Source organism: Notamacropus eugenii, chromosome 5, assembly GCF_028372415.1.
Source record: "Notamacropus eugenii isolate mMacEug1 chromosome 5, mMacEug1.pri_v2, whole genome shotgun sequence".
NCBI classification, from domain to species: Eukaryota; Metazoa; Chordata; class Mammalia; order Diprotodontia; family Macropodidae; genus Notamacropus; species Notamacropus eugenii.
The window spans coordinates 207,472,850-207,497,330 of NC_092876.1; positions in this window are offsets into that span (position 1 = coordinate 207,472,850).

The window sequence follows — 24,481 nt, forward strand, 5'->3', positions numbered from 1 at the left end:
CAGAGCCTAGAAAAAAGAAAGAGAGAATAGAAAGGGGGATGAATATTTCTGTAATTATACAACAAGGAAATATTTATTCAGCAGTAATCAAAGATGGGCATTGAGAGATGACTCTCAAAATATCTCAAAGAAGGTAATAGAATACTAAATGATTGGGAAAAAAAAACTCTTGGATCTCATTACCAAAATAAAAAGGCCAATTGAAAAAAGATATCAACAGCTACAAATCTATATGCTTACTTCCCCATCACTGCAAAAATTATTGATGAGAATAATCTCCACACACATAGAAGGTATCTTTGATAAAAACATGAGGATGGGAATAGATAGACCTTTGCTAATGTTGTTCTGAGATATAGAGAATATAAAATTAACCTCATTCTGTTTATTCATTAGTGACTATAAAAAAAATCAAACAAACAATTGATTCAACAAAGCAAAACATCACCTTAACTCTTCATCTCCAAAAAGGAGATTCCTTGAAAGATATAACAACAAATATAACTTTATTCAATACCTTCTTCTCTCCAATAATTAATGCTAAGAGAGGCATAAAACAAGGAGTCTTCACCAAAGTAGAAACCACTCTCAAGAAGTAGGTCTAGCCCAGAATGCAAATGGAAGAGGAATCCACTTTGGAAGGTGAAGTCCTCTGGATGGTCCTTGTTCGTGGATTGCTTTGTGTTGCCTCAAGTTCAGAGATGTAGTAGAACTTCTTAAAGAAGAAATGTAATCACTCAAAGAAATTTGACCTGATTATTCATACAGGAACATTCCAAGTAGCTGAAGAATTCCTGTTTTTTCAGACTATGCTATTCTATTGGATGAACAATCTATTAAACTGATCCATCGGTTCATATATTTTGGGTGAACATTATTCATGGATGGTAAACTGAAAGTTGAATTGAATAAGAGGAGGAGAGTAGACTGGAGTGTCTTTGGGAAACTGAAAGGTGCTTTTCATGATTTGAAGCTTCTCCCTCTCTTTCTTCACTGCCAAATCTAAAGTCCGTTCCTCAATCCTAATTCTTTTTGACCTCTTTGCAGCCTTCGACACTGTTGATCACCCTCTTCTCCTTGATACTCTTTTCTCTCTAGGTTTTCACCACTCTAATCTCTCCTAATTGTCCTCCAACCTATCAGAGTGCTCCTTCTCAGTCCCCTTTGCTGCGTATACATAATGTGGGGGTCCCACAGGGCTCTGTCATGGCCCCTCTTCTCTTCTCCCTTGCTGCTCTTTCACTTGGTGAGCTTATCAGTTTCCATAGATTCAATTTTCACCTCTGTTCTGATGATTCTACACATCTAATCTCTCATCCAGCCTCATGTTTCCAATTTGCTATTGGAAATCTCAAACTGACTTACTGTACACATCTAAAAATTAAAACCCAATCTTTTCCCCTCTTTCTAACTTCCCTGTAACTATTGATTGGACCACCATCCTCCTAGTCACTTAGCTTCAACATGTAGTTGTCATGCTCAATTTCTTATTCTTTCTTACTACCACCCTCCAAACTGTTGCCGAGGTCTATAGATTCTTTTTTTTGGACCTTTAAAAATATAATTGAAAACTATTTTGTACCAATATAATATATTAATTTTTATAAATGTAAAATTTTATTAGTTCTTAAAGCATTTGCAAAAAAACCATACATCCTACTTCAACTTTTATTGTATATCTATAGAAAATATTAATTTTAAATTAGAAAACATAAATTATGCTTTCAATATAGAAGAAATAATCTGATTTTTTAAAAAAGACAATACTATATAAGAAAATTTACCCAGAAAATAACCAACTTTTACAGGTTACTAAACTCAACAGGTATTACAGAATGCCCAGTTTGTAAAATGTTTAAAACCTGTACCAGGGGATCTTCATACAACTGCATCTCTCTACATCATTATAAATCAAGTTGACATATTTAAAAAAAAAAAAGTTGAGGTACATTTTAGTGTGAGTGAGAATTTCAAGTAGGTCTTTTCCCGTACTAATTATCATAGTTCCAATGTGACATCAATTGAAGACCTGTGGACTTTACCTTCACGTTTTTTTCTCACATATACCCTCTTCTCTCCTCTAACACTGCCACCACCCTGGTGCAGGCCCTTTATCACCAAATGCCTACACTATTGAAAGAGACTGGTCACTGTGTCCTTGCCACAGTCTTTCCCCATTCCAGTCTGTCTGCTCAACTGTCAAAGTGACCTTCCTAAAGTGCAGATATGACCATTTCACTACCTCTATTCCTACTCAGTAGACTCTGGTGACTCCCTCTCATCTCCAGGATCAAATATAAAATCCACTGTTTAGTGTTCAAGGCCCTTCATCACCTGTCCCCTTCCCCCACCACAGACCTTCAAGCTCCTCCCTCCAGTGATCCAGTGACATTGGCCTTCTTGATTTCATGATTAAGACAGTCCAGCTTCTCACTTCAGATCTTTTCACTGGCTGCCTGGAACGCTTTCCCTCCTCATCTCTGCTTCCTAGTTTCCTTAGTTTCCTTCAAGTCCCAGATAAAATTCCACCTTTTAGAGGAAACCTTTTCGTATACCTCTTTATTCTAGTGCCTTCCCTCTTGATTATTTCCAATTTATGCTGTATATAGCTTGTTTTTTTACATAGGTTTTTTTTTTTCATATTATCTCCCACCATAGGCTATGAGTTCCTTGAGATGAAGGACTATATTTTATCTTTCTTTGTAACCCTAGTGTTTAGCACAGTATCTGATACATAGTACACATAGTATTGACTAACTCACTGAATGACTCCCTGAAACACAAGCCTATTTAAAAAAAATAATATTCCTCTTTTGACTGCAAATCACAGAAGACTACTGTGTCTGAAGAATCAAAGTTTCTGGTTCCCTAAAAGGAACTGAAAAACCTAATGGTGGTTCTGAACAGGTTACTAAAACTACGAGGAGACAACTGGACAAGAGAAATGAGGGGAAGGACATCATCAGAGATGTATGACCAGAAAAGATGATGTACTGAGAGTGAGGGCTAGCTAGACAGCCCTGGTGATGCATTAGTATCTACACCATGACAAGAAACCTAGAAGAAGCCTCCCCTAGTATATTTGTTAGAAGATTTATGGAAGAGCATGGATAAGAGTAATCCAGGATGATAAAATATGTCTGGATAGCAGTCTGTACAACTGAAGAAAAAAAAAGACATTGATAACCTGAAGTGTCAAAATATCTCATTATTAGCTGTCTGAAACTCATAGAATATCACAACTGGAAGGAACCTTGGAGATCACCATCTAATTCATAAATCATAGATTTAGAGGTGGCAGAAACCTAGGAGGACATCTGGACCAACTCTTTTATTTAATGAATGAGGACCAGAATGACTTGCCCAAGGACACAGAGCTAGTTAGTAGCAGATTCAGGATTTGGATCAGTTTTCTGATTGAAAAAAATCAGATAGTAGTGATGGTGTTTTTTTCCCACCATACCACCCATCGTTGAACTCCCCCATTTTGCGGACAACAAAAATAAGGTTAAGTGAAGGAATTAAATAATTTGCTGAGACTGTAACCCAGATGTCTTACTCTAGCTCCAGTGCTTATTTTATCTTATGACGGTGGTGGTAGTGGGCTATGTATGTCTGTGTTTTACATGAGCATACGTAACGTATGGTTATGGCCTTATTTCTTAATTTCTCTACTTCTTTCCAAAAGACTTGATTTTCTGGTCATTTCTATTAGATCTCCTAATTCTAAGCAATTAATGAGATTCTTCTGTTTTCTAGAAGCATAGCCATTTTTCATAGCATATTAGGTAAAAACTCTTGTGGTCTCTTTAAGTATCCTCTCACCTTACTTCACTATGTTAACAAAAAGTATTATACTCCTGTTTCAGACTGTTTCTTTAAGGGACAGCTAACCACACAACCATCTCACCTAAGGGAAGGTGTGAGCCTGAATGTCAGAAAGGGTTGTTTCTTTGCAGAGGAACTAAAGTAGTCAAACATTCCTTCAAGATCAGAGAACAGATTAATTACTCATCAAAGCTTCCTTAGACTACATCAAAATGAAAGATTTTTCTCCCCCAAATGAAGATACATTTTAATTCACTATCTAGAGTTTGCTATTGCTACTACTAAGTCCCAGGCAAGTGTTCAGTCACACACACACACACACACACACACACACACACACACACACACACACACACCTCATTGGCAGTGACAGCACTTCCCAGCCCAGGTTCATAGAATATGACGTCTCAGAGACAAAAAAAAAAAGCCAAAGCAGATTTCAGAACATACTGAATGGAACAACAGACAGGCAGGAGTGGGCTCTGCTCCAATGTGAGCTCCCCTTCAGACATTTGGCAGTAGCCAAAAAGAAATTCCAAATAGACTGCACAGGCAGATTTGCATATGAAACAGAGGGCAGGTAAAAAGAATCGCATTGTTTTGATCTGACATTTTTCTTTGCTGGCTTTCCAGCGCTTTATGCTTGGTCATTCTGCCTGGACTGTAGATGAGGAGCCGAATAGGGCCAGAGACAACATTTCCTCATTCATGTTGCTCACATGAGGCTTCGTAATGAGAGGCAGCAAATGTTTGTGATCAACAAACAAATGCAAAAACACGATGTTCACACCCTTCAAAGACTTAGACAATGTTATTATTTTTCTTCACTAGTTAAATGTGCTGACTTCTTTGAAGGCAATAAATACCACCAAGAATTTTTTAGGAAATTTTAGGGAACGGAGGCCCACGGTATTGAAGTGCTGAGTAATGTAGGCAGTCTGGCTCCATCATGCTGGAGTGTTATTTAAGGAAGACAGTATAATGGAAAGCACACTGGTCTGGAAGAGATACATTTTAGGCTTGTATCTGTCCCTAGCTAGTTCTGTGGCCATAGGGAGTTCACTTAACCTCTCTGAGACTCAAGCATTTTATTTGAAAAATTAAGAGGTGGGACTAGGGATGGGGATGTGGCCCTCTAGGTCCTCAAGTGCAGCCCTTTGAACTGGACCCAAACTTCACAGAGCAAATGCCCTTAATAAAAGACTTGTTCTGTAAAACTTGGACTTAGTCACAAGGTCACACCTAAGGACTTAGAAGGCCACATGTGCCCCCCTGCGTTGAAAAGTTTAGTCTCTTCTACTTCAAAATTATTCTGTCTGAGTCTTGGGCACTACAGCCTGAAGTCAAAGTATAGCTGATTGTAAATGCATTAAATTTACACAGATAAATTTGTTGGCAACAAAACTTGCTTAATATCTTTTTCTGTGCATTCTGAGGGTCCCATTTTCCAAGTCACCCAAGTTTACAACCTTGTTGTCATCTTCTTTTATACTTTCCTTCCATTGTTATAGCCAATAAATGGCTAAGTTCTATTAATTCTGCCTGCACAGCATCTCCTGAACCCTTATCTTTCCCCATGACTATCACCAACCAAGTGCAAACCCTCATCGCTCATTCCCTAGATATTGCAGTACGATAGCTTTCTAACTGGTTCCCTTTGTTCAAGTCTTTCACCAGTACATCTTCCACACAACTCCCAAATCAATATCACTAAAATCTTAAAAATTAGATCAGACCATATTATTGACCTGCCCAAGACTCTGCAGTGGCTTGGGTACATTTATTTATACCACAACTCAGAGGTGAAAATAAGAGAGAGCTTTAGAACTGGAGAATCACAAATTGATGTCTAGAATATCTTGATAGCATTTTCATAGCATATTGTCTTCTATTAATTATTTTAATTTATTTCAAGTTTAAATTGGGAGTTCTCTGACCTTAATGATTAATTAATTGATGTGGATTTGATATGTCATTAAGTAGGTGGTAATAATAATAAAACAGTAATAGTAATAATAATTCATATTTGTGATTTTAAAAAATGGAAGATTTATGGATTAAAAGTACAAGGGCCTGAGAATGGCTAAGGAAAACCAAATTCTGGATATGTGAAGCAAAGGCTCATTTATCATTAGGTTGTTCCAGACCATTTCCCTCCCGTTACTTGCTCTATCCATGCTAATAATCTTTCCACTTTCCTTTGGCTATGTCTACATGAACAGGGATAAAATGGAGAAGTCGTGCAAATACATAGTGAATTCAAGACCAAATCCTCCCACTCTAATAGAGCAGGCTTTTAATTTGACCAGAATCATTCTGATTAATTGCTTTGGTTCTTTATTTCTGTTTGGTAATATTGAAGACTGAAACACAGCTGAAGGTGACTGACAGGTCTGGCTAGTCTAATCCATAACTTGCTAAAGCAGTCTTTTGAGTAACAGAGCTAGTGCTTCCAGATAAATTACAGAGATGGTCAACAGTGAATCAAAACCTTATAAATCTCTTGACCAAATCCTACATAGCTATAAACATGCTTTTTTGTAAGTCAGGTGTAACAGGGGACTGGCCTATGAGAGCCCAGTCTTTAAGAACATGTCTATGGTACCCTGCCAGACATAATCTCCGAGGTGGAGGCTGAATGAGTTAGCTTCCTGGCATGTATGTGGAGAGGCCCAACTCTCTACTCAGAGAATGCGTAAGTATCTGTGATTTTTTCTGTTGGCTAATTATGTGGTAAAGAGGGACTTTAAGATTGGATGCTAAGTAAGAAAGAAGGGTACATAAAAAAATTATTTCAACAAATAAAATTGAGGTGGTTTTTTTTTTCCCTTTCTGCTGGCCAGGAGTTATAAAGGAAACATTCTGAATTCCAGAGGGCCTGAGGGGGGGGGGGGTATCCTTTTTCACATCAAGCCTATTGGTGAGAGTATAGCTTCCTAAGCAAGCCTCTATATGAGATGGTGTTTCCTCATGTTTCTGTCTTCTTTCCTTTGGTGAAAGGCCTTGTGAGACCTTGCAAAGTTCAGGTATGAGAATCCATATAAGAGTTTACTGGCAATTAAACCTGATGAGGAGTGTAGACCTGTGTTCTAGCCCAGCAAGATGTTAGCAGAACAGCTGAGATTCCACGTCACAAAACAAGGGATTAATCTATTGGCTTGCTATGGGTAGAAGTGAACTTGGTGGTGGGTATGTGTTATAAGTTTGGACTCTCCTCAGGGACTGTGGTGTTAGAGAGAGTAGAGCATGCCATTATGATGGAAGGCAAAGAATATCTCCGTATTTCTGTTTTTGCTATATCTTTTCAGTAAATATGTCTTTGTAAAGGCTAATTGATGATCAATGATATAAAAGAGATAACAAGGTGCTAATTAATGATATCTCTGATACTAACTGATATTAGATGAATGATATTGAGGGAACATACCTAAATGTGGGTTCAAATTGATAACATTAAAATATCCATTGTCCCTGAGGGCATAAGAGGCAAGATGCAGGAATGAAGCATTTCTGCTGAACTCTCCCAATCCAACCTTCTAAACTACTTTTTAAAAGCTTGACAGACCAAATTCTGAGTAGAATAACCAAGAAAAAGAATCACAGTGAGTCATTTTTATAGCCCAGGACAATTTAGGAGAACAGAAAGAGAGGTATGTGGACACTGGGGTGGAGGCTGACCAGAAGTATGGCATAGTGGAAGCAACATTGCCTATGTAGCTTAGAGGTAGCAATGGCTGTAGCAGCAGCACAGGCTGGGGTGGGGGTGTAAGGGAACTGAGCACCAGATCAAAAGAGATTACAGGGGACTCCCATGCCAGCACTGAGCACAGAACTGGGCAGGCACCATTTGGTAGTGTCTTCTCTCATTACTCAGTTGTAGTCCTGAGGGAGCAGGGCCTCTGCCAGGGTAGAGACCAGAGCAAAGACCATCAGGACAGTAATTAGAACTCTCCCTGGACCATACCACTTTAAAAGAACTGAAAACCATGAGGCCTCCAGACTGAGCTACAGAAGCCCAGGCTGTTAATCCCTCTGGAAGTGAGCAGAGCCCAACTACAGCATAAAGTTTAAAATCAAGAAACAGGTGGAAAAATGAACAAACCAAAGGAGATGAGGAAGTTCAGGACACAAACTCAATAGAAAGCAATGGCTTGAAAACATCTACAAGCAAAACCTCAAAGGAAAAATGCAAATTGAACACAAACCCAACAAGAATTCCTAGAAAAGCTTAAAAACAGAGATTTTTTACAAAGAGTAAACTAATATTTTTTAAAAATTAGTTTCTCAGATAAAGATCTCATATCTCAAATATATAAGGAACTTTGTCAGATCTATAAGAATGTGAGCCATTCCTCAACTGATAAATGGTCAAAGGATATGAACAGGCCATTTTCTATTAAAGATATCAAAACAATTTATAGTCATATAAAAATGCTCCAAATCTTTATTCACTGGAAAAATGCAAGTTAAAACAACCTTAAGATATCATTTTACACCTATCAGATTGATTAAATAGTTGAAGGGGAAAATGACAAATATTGGAGGGGATATGGAAAAATTGGGACACTAATTCATTGTTGGTCGAACTGTGAACTGATTCAAACATTTTGGAGAGCAATCTGGAATTATGCCCTAAAAATTAATGACCTGGCAATACCAGCACTAGGTTTATTTCCAAGATGACTGAGGAAATGTTTATAGCATCTCTCTTTGTAGTGGCAAAGAACTGTAAAATGTGAGGATGCCCATCAACTGGGGAATGACTGAACAAGTTGTGGTATATGATTATGATGGAATTTTACCGTGCTGTAAGAAATAAGCTCAATTATTTTAGGAAAAATAGAAAGACTTGCATGAAATAATGAAGAGTGAAATGAACAGAATTTAAAAAAACATTGTAAACAGTACCAGCATATTGTTTTACCAATGACTATGAGCAACTAAGTAATTTTGACGATTATAAATATCCCAAATTAATTATAAAGGGCATGTGAAAAAAGATGCTATCTGTATTCAGAGAAAACAAACTGATAAATAGAAGTATATCTCAAATGATTTTACATATATTTGTGTCTAATGGTAACCATCTCTAGGGTGTGGGTATGGAAGGAAGGAAAAAAAGGGAAAAATTTACATGATAACTTTATTATGTATTTAAAAGGAATATCAAGTTGTTCATAATAAATTTGCAGTTTCATATGCAATTTTCTTATTATTATACTGTTACAAAAATGCTTGTTTTATTCCATAAATTGAAAATAAATAGATAAATAATAAAAAGAAATAAAAAATTGAATAAGACTGGTGGAGGAAAACTTGGGAAAAGAAATAAAAAGGCAAGAAAATTATTAAAATATAACTAACAGATTGGTAAAAAAGACACAAAAATGTAGAGGAAAATAGATCCTTAAAAATTAGAACTGGTTAAGTGGAATCTAATGACTCCATGAGATATCAAAAAAATTATAATATAAAATTGAAAAAGTGAAAAAAATTGACAAAAATGTGAAATATTTTGTCAGAAAAAGACAACTGACCTGGAAAGGAGATTGAGGAGAGATAATTTAAGAATTATTAGACTTTCTGAAAGCCATGATGAAAAAAGATCCCTAGACATATTTCAAGGTATTTCAAAGGAAAACTGCCCACTTAGAACCCAGGAACAAAGTAGAAACTGAAAGAAATCACTAATCACTTCCTGAAAGAGATACCAAAATGAAAATTCTCAGGAATATTATACTCAAATTCCAGAGTTCCTAGGTTAAGAAGAAAATTCTATCAGCAACTAGAAAAAAAAAAATAAAACCACTGTGGAGCCACAGTTAGGATAACACAAGATTTAGCAGCTTTTATATTAAAGGATCAGGGGACTTGGAATATGATATTCTGAAAGGCAAAGGGGCCAAATTTACAACCAAGAATAATTTACCTAGCAAGACTGAGCATAATCCTTGGGGTGGGAGGGGGGTGCAGGGGGGTGGTGGTGGGTGGAGGAATGCATATTTAATGAAATGGCCATAGTCCTCGAGGGTCAAACCTGGGATCTTGAAGGGGACATGTAGCTGACCTCAAGGGATCCAACTTGCCAGCATGAAACTCTACAGTGTAGAAATGCTACATATTTTTAGGATATGAGTAACCTAAGATAAGTTATTCAAGGTAGGAAGGGCAAATAATTCAATCTCTCCTCTTATCCCTATTCAAATTTTCCCTTTCCCTCAAATCCTCTAATGAGAACCATATTCTCCATGCAAACACACTTTCCTGTAGACTGGTATGGAAGGGATGGACAGTGGTGACGTAGGGAATGGGAAAAGAAAAGACAGAAGCTCTCCTCTTAAATTTTCAAAGCTGTTTGCTTCAGCAATATTATTTGTATCCTTTTAAATCAGGTTTATTTTATTCCTCCTCTTCCCTGAACATTCATTGTGAAGAACCTGATGTTGCAGAGTGAGGAATGAGTCCTTAGATTTTATCTGCATTTTTTTCCAGAGGAAGAAATTACAACATGTTTGTTAATGACCTATACTTTTCATTTAGGGGCAAAGAGTTCATTTATATCAGATTAAAAACTATTTGCTTATGTAGATAAATCAAAACAAGGAAGGGCCTACAGCATTGTTCAAGTCCATTGTTTTCATGAAAATACCAAAGACAGTCTTGTCTGATTCTTATCTGAAAGGATATTTTGCTTGATCTCTTTGGTTTCACCTGTAAGCACTTTGGAAGCAAAATTTTTTGAAAGCAACAATTCTGGGGAGTGAAAGATCTAGAGAGTGAAAAAGAATAATAAATAGAAAAGAAACAATTTTTTACTTCTACTTAGATGGTTCTTGAGAGTAGGAATTATAAATTGTTCTTGTTCCTGTGTTCCCGAGTGCCAGCACAGTGATTTACATACAGAAGGTGCTTAATCACTGTTAAATTGAATATACTTCAGGCAACTTAGAGGGATTCTTCTAATGATTTCTTAAACTTCATTCTAAAGCATATTAATTAACGTCAAACAATCGTCAGTTATTTCCCTGGTTTCTAGACATAATAAATCCTTCAACACACAACTATCAAAGTTTACTTACTTCTAAGTAGTAGTGATAATAGCATCTCCCTTAAAAGGTTGTAGGAAGGTTCAGTAGTGTTTATCATGCACTTTAAGATCTACAGATGAAAGAACTGATGCAAATGAAAAGCATGCTATAATCAAGGATTAAATCAGTCATTCAGATGCAGTTAGAGTCTAAAATAGCACAGGTAATCCTTTACACTCACAGAGCATTCTCAATTATGTTTCTCATGGTGTACTCAACATAGTAATTCACACAACACACTGCAACAGCAGACAAGATTGTCATCCTGTATTTGCATGTAAGGACACTAACACAGAAAAATATTTTACACATGTAATTCACTTAGGGAGCTCAAAAAATAATAATTCTAGAACATCAAGCACCAGAATACCAATTCCATGCCCACTTTTTATTTTTCAGTAGAGGTTGCATAGAGCTTTATTATTTTATCATCACTCTTTGCTTCAGGACCTGCAGTAGCTCCCTATTGCTTATTGGTTCAAATCCAAACCACACAAAAGAGGATAGTGAGATATAGGAAAAAAAGAGCATTGGATTTGGCATCAAAAGCCCTGGATTTGAATGCCAGCTCCCATATTTATTAATGGTGTTACCATGACCAAGTTTCCTTACTTTTGTGAGTCTCAGTTTCCCCATCTGTAAAATAATACTTGTGCTACCTATTTTATAATGCTTTTAGGAGGAAAGTGCTTTATGCTCTGAAAAGATTTATGGAAAAAAATGAATTATCACTCAAAATCCTGTACAATGTGGCTATATCTTTGTTATTTTTATGCATTTTGATAGTTCAAGTATATTTCAATCCTTCAAATCCAGAAGTTTAAACGCAAGGCTTCCACGTGAGGCTCAAACCAGAGTAAAATATAATTGGGAAATATTTATCAAGACAAATCAAAATGCAATAAAACATGATATTATTATGTGGTTTTGTAAGGCAATATTCAGCCTACAGGGATCCTTATGTATGGTTTAGTGGCCTTATTCTATTTGAATTTGACAACACTGCTTCAACAGACCTGTGAATTCAATGATATGAGTTCTCTTTTGAACAGTGGAGATCATAGCCATATTCCATTCAATTCCATAAATACTGATTAAGTGCCTGGGGATACAAAAGAGGCAAAAGATGGTCTCTGCCCTTAAGGAGCTTACAAATTAATGTAGTAGACAATATGCAAACAAATATATACAAAGCAAACTATATATAAAATCCACAGAAAATAATTAACAGAGGAAAAGCACTGGAATTAAGAGAAGTTGGGAAGGCTTCCTGTAGGAAGTGAAATTTTAGTTGGATCTTAAAGGAAAACAGTTAGGTCAGTAGTGGGCATGGAGGAAGTAGAACCATATAGGCCTTATTATCCTGACTCTTTTTTCATGCTCCCTCATCAATCTCCCATCAAAGTCACACCTAATTTGTCAAGGTCTTTCCTCTAGACCAATTTTGAAAATATTATTGAGTTCCAATATATTATGCAGCAATATTCTTGCAGCCATTCGACCATTTCTTTTTGTTCATATATCTTTTCATGAAATATTTTACACTGCTTCTTGATCACAAGTTGTCATTGGTGATAAGCTATGACCTACTTAAACCCACTGTATGTCTTTCAATAGCTTTTTGGGTGGACTATTCCCAGACATTTTTGTATTCCATGGTTAATATTTCTATAACGTTACAAAGAAATAATAGTTGTGCAATGAATTTTGCTTCAAAGAGAAGCTTGGAGTCCTTGAAAGTTCTATACAATTTCCCAAATATAACATAACCAATTTCCTTCTCCTGTTTAATTCACAGCCAAAGTTCTTTAGTTCAGCTGTTGTGTTTTTCCAACATTTATGTACAAAAAGACCAGCTCTCTAGGATGTCCATTTAACTTCATATGAAAGTATAGATAGTAGTCATTGATATAATCTAGATAACTGATATTCTATATCCATTTAGTTTTTTCCATCTTGACTGTTAGGCTGAATTCTGAGCAGCTGTAAATCTGACTTAGGAGCCTCTAACATCCTCTACAACCAGCAGCATCTGAAGGACCTTACCATCTATATATACAAATTCCTTCTTTCATTTGTGATATGCACAAGGAATCTTCCATGACAATGGCACACACTGTTGGTGAACATATCTCCATTTACACTTCATCTCAGATGATTTCTGTTCTCTCAAGGTATCACCTATGGTCTTAACACATGCATGAGAGATGCCTTATTGGAGAAGAACAAACCTCTCCTGAATCAAATGCTTTTTAATAACAGCTAACATTAACAAGCACAATGGAATTTTGTATTCTTTCCATTTTTCCAGTCAAATGTATAATGGCAAAGATGTTGTTGACTTTGGAATCTCATCTACAAAAGCCGGCCTATCACCTTCTCATATTTCAATTAAGGTTTTATATCTTCAGTTTAGGTATAGATCATTTTCATAAGGTTATGAGTTATGAGAAATTAGGCACATTGATCAATTTTTGTCAATGTCCTGATGTTTTTTTTTCTTTGTAATACCAGCTGTGAGTTTCCCCCCATTTTGGGGGGTACCTTACTTAAACCATGTTGAGGGTAACTGATAGGCCTCAAACCTGCTAGTGAGTTAGGAGGGTATCTACCCCAAGCATGTGAAGATTTACCCAGCAGAATAAGGTAAATGAGAACAACTTGTTCCAATGGCCATTAAAACAGCTGAAGCAGGCGCTGTGGAGTGCTTAGAGCTTGGTCAGACATCCAAGTTTCCAAGGTCATTCACTACATCTTGGGCCATCACAGTCATCTTGACTTTTTCTTTCTACTGGACTATGATGAATCTGGAAGATAGAGTAAGGCTGATGACTTTGTGCCACTCTGCCTCAATTAAATTTAATCCATGACTAAGTCAAGATATCACCCTGGATGCATTGGTCTTCTTTGAAAATGAAAAATGAACAACAACAGTCTTTAAGTTATCTTGGAAATCAATCCTTCAATGCCCTTGAAACTGTAGTGCCTCTAGCATAGACATCCTCTGTGTATGCTCCATCTGAACCACGTATTCTTCCCTGCCAGGTTTTCTTTAGAGCCACATCCACTCCCTCCTATAGCACATTGAGGATTGATATTTTGAATGTCCAAATGTGTAGCTCCATTGTCACTAATTATGAACCTAATTTGCTTTCTATGACTAATGTGCTAAGATCAGATATAGAACAGGTTGTATTTTTTTTTTTACTAGATCCTAGTGGGCAAAAAATCATGAACCTCATTCTTATGATATGCACAGAACAGAGGATCATGATGCGGGAAAGTCAAAAGGAATTCCTCACCAAATTTTTGTTGAGTTCTTTCATCATTTGAGGAAATAGAGCTTTGGAGATACTTGTCCCGTCAGAGGAATATGATAAAAACAAAAATGGGTTTCTGAAAGTAAGTCTGATAAGAGTTGAATTGAAGGAATCAGAAGATTCAGTAGGGCAAAGAGTAATTCAAATAGCTGATATGATTATAGATTAGGCATCTGGTTTCTTTTGACAGTTTGACAAAGGAAAAGTGATTTATAGCCACAGTCTGAAGCAATTGCTGTCTTTGCCGGAAATAGAGAGGCTTGTTAGTCACAGAATTTCCAGTGAATAGGGGACAGACTATCAGGTAAATCAGAGGAAAACAGTTCAGTTAAAGAATTCCCTTTAAGTATGAAAGACCTGGCTGATAGTGGTGCAGTCCTTCTCTATATGGAAGAGTCTTACTAACCACAGATCAGAGGCAGTCTTTCTTTGTATCTCCAGTGCTTAGTACAATGCTTTGCACATAGTAGGTGTTTAATAAATGCTAACTGACTGTCAATATTTGGATTGGAGTTTTAGAGTTAGAAGAGAACCTAATGATCACTGAGTCTAACCTCATTTTGTAGATAGGGAAACTGAGACTTAGAGATGTTAAATGACTTGCCCATGGGCTCACAGCCAGCAGTGACAGAGGCAAGATTCAAACCAAGTTCCTCTAATCCAGTCTCTAGCATTCTTTCCACTTTACCTTGCTGTTGACCTAATTGAGAAATCAAAAATCAAAAATGTCTTTGATTCATACCTGCTTAAAACTGCTAATGATGCTAACTTTACAAAAATGTGTTCTCTAAAGTTATAAATCTTGAATACATTAGTAAACTTGTCTCTTTTGAGGGAATCCTTTTAAAATGTTACTACTAGATCCCTAGAGATCTGTCCTATGTTTTGACTTTTATGTGTTGGGTTATTGTTAAACAGGGCAGCTAGGTGGTACAGTGGATGGAGCATCAGAGCAGGAGTCAGGGGGATCTTAGTTCAAATCTCACCTCAGACACTTGACACTCACTAGCTATGTGACTTTGGGCAAGTCATTTAACCAAATTGCCTCATCCTGGGTCATCTCCAGTCATCCTGGTGAATATCTGGTCACTGGATTCAGATGGCTCTGGAGGAGAAGTGAGGCTGGTGACCTGCACAGCCCTCCCTCACTCAAAACAAAGTGCCAGTCATGTCATCATTTCTCTGATGGCATGGTCTTCTTCAGCAACAAAGGACAAACACACACACATATTGTCAAACAGGGTATCTCCATATAGGCTTATAAGGCCAATTTGCTGGTGCGTGTGTGTGTGTGTGTGTGTGTGTGTGTGTGTGTGTGTATGTTTTAATTGGAAAGATTCATTCCAGCAAGGTAATTGTTTTTTTTTTTTTAGTTTCTATGAGACCAATAATTCTCCCATACCTCTAATAGCATGCCTTCTCCTCTCTCTCTTTCGCTCTTGCTCTCTTTCCCTCTCTCTCTCTATCTCCCTCTCTCACACATACACTCTCTCTCTCTTTTCCCAAAAAAATGATATATAGCTTCATTAACTGGGCACACACTTTTGGAATGTGTAATCAGGAAAAGGTGAGTAAAGGCCAGAATAACAATTATTCTTGGAGCTTCCAAAATCTTTACCCCCATCCTTGGTGGCATTTTAAGTTTTCATTTAATTTTCATTTGATCTTATAATGAGATTTTAAAAAATAATATTACATCTAAATATGTAGCCCCAACATTAACTAAAGTGTTCAGACCATTTGAATAGTCTGTAAAAAAACAAAACAAAACAGGCTTCTCCTTTGGATTAATAGAGTTTTAGCTCAATTTTCCTTTGGCTTTCCTGCTTTAGTCCAGTTCTGCATTTTATATTCCATCATTCAAAGTCAAAGTGTTACAACCTCTTAATTTAAAAAAAATTAGAAGTATTTTATTTACCTTTTTATATCACCATCATTTCCCAATGTTCTCCATGCCAATAGAAATCCCTCTTGTAACAATAAGAAACAATTAAGCAAAATAAGCCAACATATCAACAATTTGTGATCATGGGTGAACCGTTCTGCAAGTGTAGACGTCTGCTTCTCTGTGGAAGGAGATAGGTTTTATCCCTGGTCTTCTCAAAATGACCCTTCATTTTTCCAAGCATATCTGAATTTTTCAAGTTCCCAACTCGTGTATTTCTCCATTCTATCCTAGAGCAGTTTGATTTCTCATGTAGGATTTTTTTTTTCTTTTTCTTATAGTTATTGTTCTTTTCCTTATAAGATTTTTCCCATATTGTTTTCTGTATCTTTTCAGTGAGAAAATACCTATGTCGAAGAAGATGGTAACTAAGTCAGTTGTTATGCTGTAAGGTGTAGTTAAGATACGATAATTATACCTTCAACTTCAGCCTTTTGAGGAGATAGTTTTGTCACCTTTGCTAAGACTGCCAGTTGTGTTGTTTTTAATAGTAAGTCTTCTTCTTGGTCAAACAGAATACACTCCTTCTCTCTGATTGTTAGATTAGTAAATGCCAGTGACCATGACAAAGCAAGTACACGCACACATACACACACACACACACACACACACACACACACACACACACACACACGGCGTTGTTATCATCCTAGATTCAAACTGGAATGTAAAAATTTAGGAACATTCCTGATAAGAAGGTATTCCTATAATCATACTAAGCAGGAGTTCCCTAAAATGTATCCAGAGTGTCAGAATCTTGAAGTAACAACAAAATGGAAACAGGAAGTGGTACCTTGCTCTAATTCTGCTGTGTACTGGAGTCCTGGTCCAATTCTCCCAAAGGCCTTTGAGTCAGAGTCAGGGAAAGAGGAAGTGAGACAGGGTGCAAGTTGGTGATTCAATTTCATTTAACTTAATAAGCAGTAATTAAGCCCCAGGGATTGTGTTTATCTATTTGGTACAGCTTAAAGGCCATCAGGAAAAATTCAAGGACCAAGAATAAGTCTCTCATTGTTTCCCTCTTCCCTCTAAAATGCTACCACTACAGACGCATTCTTTTGTATTTTCCCTTAAAACTTTCTAAAAATTTAATTTATCTGTAAAATTTTTTTGAAATACACAAATTTTCCTAGGAAGAAAAAATTTTTGCTGTCACTTGTATTCATGCCTTAGTATAAAATTCATATCAGTTCCCTGTCTTCTTCATAGCTGAGGCCAGGACACTGAAGATATTGAAATTATTTTGCATGAGATGAGGTGGGAAAAAATGTATGAGATCATTGCTTCTTAGGTAAGGCCTTAAAAGGAAACTGTATGGTCAGCTTCATAATCCTGAGTAAGGTCATCACATTCATTCATACACGTTTCATGGTTCTGTGGAAAGAACATGCATTTGAATTAAACAACTCCTCCATTTGTTGGCTGTGTAATTTTGGGAAAATCAATAAACATTCATGGGCCTTGTGCATGGGATTAGATGAGTTTGAAGGTTCACTCCCATTTCTGCAGGCCTATGATTCTATGAACTGACCACTGTCTTTTTCTTTCTCTTAGTGGAAAGAACAGAGAATAAGGGATGTATGGCTAATAAGAGAAAAGGAGAAGTCCTTAAGAAGCCGGAAACAGCCGACCCTCATTGCCACAAACCCAATGAAACTGCCCAATGAGCCAGTCAACCCCACATGTGAAAGGAAAATACAGAGTTCATAGTGACAGTTCTAGTTCTCAGACTCATTCCTGTAGTCACCTAAGATACCCTGTCCCTTTTACCAGGCCCACTCCACCTTTTCCTCACCCAGAAATTGAAGGATAGCAGTTTGCATTCTTAACATAGAAAGTACACAAGAGTACTACAGAACAAAGCATGAGAATGTTTGTTGCATTGCATTGCATTGAATTCAGTAAGGAAAAAGGGACATTGGAGAGAAAAAAAGGATATGATTTTCATGGGGCATGCAGAAATCTAGGCACCTACGTGGCTAAATAGTATTGAGTATTCTTCAGATGCATAGCCTATACATTCCCTGGTATGCTGAGAATGGTATGCTGAGAAAGCCTTGTCAAATGATACAAGCCATCATCAATCAATAAACATTTTTTAAACACCTACTATGTGCCAGGCACTGCTAAGTAGTAGGGATACAAAGACAGTCCTTGCCATCATAATTTCATTATGAATTATTCTGTGACTCTAGGTCATAAATTAAGGGAGACCAGAGGTAAGATAATATGCATTGACTTCAGAGTTGAGGACCTGGTTTTAAATTGTGGCTCACAACTGAAATAGTCTTGGGTTAAGATATGAAAAGAAACAAAAATCACTTCCCCTCACCAGGCCTCAGTTTCCTCATGAGAGAGTTTGGCCTAATGACCAATATAGTCTTTTACATACAGAGTCTTCTCTGCTTGAGAAATATTTGGTCCTGATAGAGTGACGATGAATATTCCTCTTATCTGGTTTCCCAAAATAGTGACTCCAATTTGTCGTAATTTATTTTAAGGATCTCTAGAGCAAAAGAATGACACATCAGCCACCTCCTCCAGTTGGCTAAGCCAATCAACTTGGAAGTTCATAGGCTGCTGCGAGTTCAGTGAACTACCTCACCATGAACCTTGAATCCAGCAGCAGGCTGCAAAACCCATTTAGATTTAGATTTAAAGTTTCGTGCATCTATATAAATAACAAAACAACAGCTAATCAGAATTTTAACTGTGTGCATTTAAATATTGGAAAAGGAACAAGGACTTTCCATTGATTAAATATTGGTTGTCAATAGATTTTAGCACCATTTTCACATTAGGCAAGAAAATTTAAATGACAAGGATGCTGGGGAAAATGCTTGAGTCTTATTATCTGTGATCATGAGCCTTATGAACAAAAGAGAAATCCTCCTGGTTTTTGGAGAAGGGGTTCATAAGCTATAATATATGTCCCAGAGATGTCACATGGGCTGACTTGCAGTGGATATGGATTTGTGATTCACATCTCCTCTGAAACAGTTGCCTCCATTCCACACAACCTCCTTCCCTCCCCAGGTGTGAGTTATTTGGTTTATATATTCTTCATGCCCCTCATCTGGACCTTCTGTCTATTTTCCACATGTTGTCCATCACTGATTCCCCTGCCTGAGACTTCACATTGCCAACCCCCACTAAACTTGTTTTTAAAATACATTTTATTGATATGTTTTGTTTTTATACCTTTTAGATTTCCCCTTGTATTCTTCCCCTCCTCCTCTTGGAAAGTCATCCTTTATATCAAGGAAGTTTTTTTTTTTAAAAAAAGAAAAGAAGAAGAAGGAGAGAATAAAAAAAAATCTCATGGTAATTGATCAGTGCATGGAAACAATCTGATATTATACACAATGTACCACCTTTGTGGATGTTTGCAACAGAGGAGAGAGAGACGAATTCTCAAAGCTCTTCTTTGGGGCTAAGCTTGGTCTTTATATTTTCACAACATTCAGTTCTGATTGCTTTGTGGTTATATGATTTAATTGTGGCAGTTGTTATTTTCATTTATATTGTTATGGTCATTTCATATGTTGTTTTCCTGGCTCTATTTACTTCATTTTGCATTAATTCAGCATTTACTATGCTACTCTGTATTCATCATACCTTACTGAAACAATCCATTATAGTCATGTACCACAATTTGCTTAACCAATACCTTTACTGTCAATGTAAAAGCTCTTTCCTATATGATAAGCATGAGAACCAGGCTGATGGTATGATTCAGATAAAAATGAACAACTCTGAATTTCTCATGGGAGGAACACTTTGCAGCATCCGCTGGACAGCAACAGCATAGCATAGCAGAGACAATGAAAAGCTGAAAAAACAGATTTTAAGACTTAGATCTGCCACTGTCCGGCCAGGTAACCTTATTTCAAAATCATTCGACCTCTCTCAGCCTCATATTTCTCATAAGTGTCTCTCACCACTTCCTAATATGTGAAAAATGGGTGATGATAATGGCCCTATCTACCTCACAAGGTTGTCAAAAGCACTAAATGACCAAATTTTTGTGAAATTCACTCAACATTCTAATTCAATATTTATTGAATTTCTACAGTGTATAGCAAAATAAGCTAGGGGTGAGAGAGGATAATGTAGACAAGATATAATTGCTGGCATCAATTAACTTGCACGGAGGGATAAGAAAGAAACAGATATAACTATAATATGTATTATTACATGATAAATACAGTATAAAGTTTTTCTAGGTCCAAGGAATTATTTTCAAAGGTTGAAGACAAGATTCAGACTCTCCTACTCATTCCCTAACTTTTATTCCAAATGCTCTCTAAATGGATAGTTATGTGGTACAGAAAATCTTCATACTACTAACAGGCAAAAAAGAAAATCTAATACACAATTTACATATATTCTAATGGGATTTATTGATTGATATGTTCTTGAATTCAGGGAAGGAGAATCTGCAGCCTCAAAGGTACACGTGGCCCTCTAGATCCTCAAGACCCTTTGATGCAAGCCAAGGACCCCATTTGAGGACCTAGAGGGCCATATGTGGCCTCAAGGTTGCAGGTTCCCTACCCCTATTCTAGATGTTCAGATGGATAGCAAGGAAGGGAACATATAAACTGCCAAGTCTTCCTTAGATACATCTAGGTGAAGTCCATACTTCTACCAAGCTCATAGAATTCCTAAGCTCTAACTTTTTCTTCCTCCTTACCATCTGCCTTCTCATGAGAAACCTTTGTTCTGAGGCCCTGTTCTCCAGATTATATATAATTCTAAGGATTGTTTTTCGCCCCATAATTCAATGATCTCAGAGCTGTTATCTTGGGTAAGTCCTATCTGGTTTATGTACTACTAATTAGTTGCCTTGAGAATGATCTTGAAGAATGTAATTTTAGATTGGAGGGGAAGGATACAAAAACCCATTTTAATTATTTGCAGAAGATACATTTCTTCATTGAAAGTTTAGCATGAAATTATGAAGTCACAAGAGTCTAAATTAATTATTTTCTTAGTATGCAAGAAAAGTATGATGGCAATAAATCATATACGATATAGTCATCCTTTTCACATTAAAAACAAGTAACCTATGAGCATTTAAGAAGTGACGAATGCTGCAGGCAAAGGAACAATGAGTAAATCAGACAGTAGTCCATATGCTGTGATCCATCACCACCATTTGGATTATTGTTTGTGTCCAGATGGATGATGGGGTGATTTGCAAAAGTTGCTACATTGCCAAATGGTCAGACTGTGCTGTGGCCCAATCACTGGAGAAGGAGGGAAGAAGGGAGAGCAAGAGAGAGAGAGCTCACATTAAACCTTCATTTTCTCACTTTATAGCGGAGAAGGTTGTGGTTGGCTAATGAAATTGGATTCACTTAATAATAATAATAACTGACTTAATACAATTTCTCTTCACTAGGCATTAGGATAGTAAACTCATTTCCTTCTCATTCATAAGGGTACTTCATGCATGAGATTGCTACTTTCCCAAGTATTTATTGGAAATAGACAATCTTTTCCCCCCTTTCATTAATAGGTAGAGTAGGTTAGAAGAACCAAAACCTCTTTTTTAATCCTGTGACTAAGAGCAAAGATTTATTTTCCAATTACAATACTAGAGAAAATCTTCCACTTCTGTTGACCTAATTGTTCAACTTTCACTTGAATTTTGTCAGTTTCAGGACTACCACCTTTGTTAGCCTGGTAAGAAGACATCTCCAGGTAGAAATTATGTGAGCAGACAGTTTTAAAATATTGATTCTCTCCAATAATTCTGATTGTAGATGAGAAGGGGCTTAGTATTTCCTCTCTGAGTAGTGCTAGAAGTCTGTGCTCTTTTATATTACACCCTTGGGCACTTTCAGGGTATTTCAGAAAGGTAAAACTCCTTTAAAGGTGCATATTTTCTCATAATCTGAAGACAACAGAAAGGTGAAGTTTGAGTGAAAATTCAGGCCTAAAGGGGGACTCTATATGCAACTTTGTTGGACATTCAAATAGATTCCAACACACTGAATATGTTTGTGAAGTTGTTTTAAACAATGAGAAATAATTACTTTGATATCAGGACCTGTGCAATACAAAATTTTGATATTTCTTTTGATTACCCCCCTCCCCACACATGTTCTTCATTCTAAATCCTTTTCATTTCTTAAGGGTACCTTCTGCATGCTTTCCCACCTCTTCCACCCTCCTCTCCTGAAATATATCATTCTCATGCTTTCTTTTGTCTTTGTGCTACTATTGAATTTTATATTTAGAAGTAGAATCAAACTTAGAGATTATCTACTCCAACCACAAAGATTTCTTTGAAGCCCATGTAAGATCAGAGCATCCTTATTCCATATCTCTCTTACCATGACGAGTCAAGCCCCTAGAATGTAGGTAAATCTTCACCTCAGTTCCAGCGGTACATCTAGGGAGATGAGATGACCTTATAATGCCATTGGCTCAAACCCCCATTGTTATGTCCCCCAAATTCTCAGTTGTATATCAGTTAGCCAATGAGCCTTAATACCTTTTAGAAATGAGTGTTTATTAAGATGATGCATTTTAAAGTCAGTACCAAATAGTTTAGATGGTATATTACTATACTAATATAATATTACTTATATCATATTATCATATTATATTATATTTTATCATGTATCATATCATTATATATGATATAACTAATATGATAGTGTGTTTTGAGACATATTGCTAGGGTTTCTCCTTTCCTCTTTTTTTTTTCCCATTATTTACCTTGAAATTCTTAACTATGAGGTTACAGTCAGAAGACCTTTGTTAAAATGTAGGCTTTGCTGTGTGTCTCTGGGCAATTTACTTATCTTTTCTGTGTTTTAGTTATACCATCTGCAAAATGGGGATAATATTTGCATTACCTGCCTCACAGGGTTGTTAGTGGGATCAAAAAAAAAGGTAATGTATATAATATACTTTGTAAACCTTAAATTGATGCTATTTTATGGTCAATTTTTTCCCAGTGTATTTGTGTTTTAATGAGTGAGCACATTCTCCAATTTTAAAAAATGCATCTCTAATGCTAAAATTTTAAGCTTTCTATGAACCAGATGAAAGACATTTTTATTTATTTTTAAGGGTTGTTTCCCTGAAACCTTGAAGTGTAGACAGACTGGCCACATTTTAGTCATGGTGGTGTCCATTGTATTCACTGCAGCCAGGTAAAATCTTCCTTTACTTAAAGAAGGCTATATTTGATCTGCAGGTTTCCCTCCTGATCATTTTCACAGCTCAAGGTCCCAAGTAAGAATGTGCTGTTACAGTCTTTACTAGTATAAATAAATGTTATCTTAGTACTAAGTAAATAAATCCTTGTGGAAATCTGAGGAGTGACTCTTTGAAAGAAATTGTGGACAATTACAGGAGAGGTAGCAGTCGGTTAAGCTGGATAAGCAAAATATTGAGCTGTGGAATGTTCTCCCTCATATCTAACTCCTAATCTTTCCCGCTTCTTTCAAGACTCATTTGAAATCCCTCCTCCTTCAAGAGGCCTTCCCTACATCTTCCTCCATCTAGTCCCTTCCCTCCCATCCTTTCCATCCACTTACACTGTATATGGTTGTTTGCAAGTTCTCTCCCTCATTAGGATGTGAGCTCCTTGGGTGTAGGGACTATGTTTTTTTCTTTGTATTTAGTATAACTTGGTATACAGTAAATGCTTATAAAGGTTTGTTGACTGGCAGTAATTGAGAGTTTGATATCAGAAGGGAGGTGACTTTCTGGTGAACACTAATATCTTGGGTTTCTACAATAATTGAGTATGGGGGGGTTCTTCTTGACCCATGTTTTTAAAAACTCAAATAGCTTGGTTGGTGGTTGCTTTCCTTCATTCTTGAAGAGGACCAAAATGACATCACCATTGTAAAGTCAAGATAAAGCTTATATTCTAATGAAGACAACCTGCAATAATTAACTGCACACAAGATATGTGGAGTTATTTATCTTTGGAGATCATTTCCTTCCAACTGTGAAATTCTATCATCCTATAATTCTCTAATGTTACTTAATTGGTCTGATACTTAATTTCTCCAACTGAAAATTGGTGTTGATAACAGCACCTCGCAGGGGGAGGGTCAAATACACACACACACGTATGTGTGTCTGTATATATATGTATTTATATGTATATGTATATATATGTAAATATAAGGTATTTTCTGGTCTTACAGTATGATAAATAAAATTTGTGATTACTTCAATATTCATGATGATCTCACTGAATATCCTACATTGTGGATCAACCAATCAAGTCAATTTTATTAAGTACATACTGTAGTAGGCTTACATAT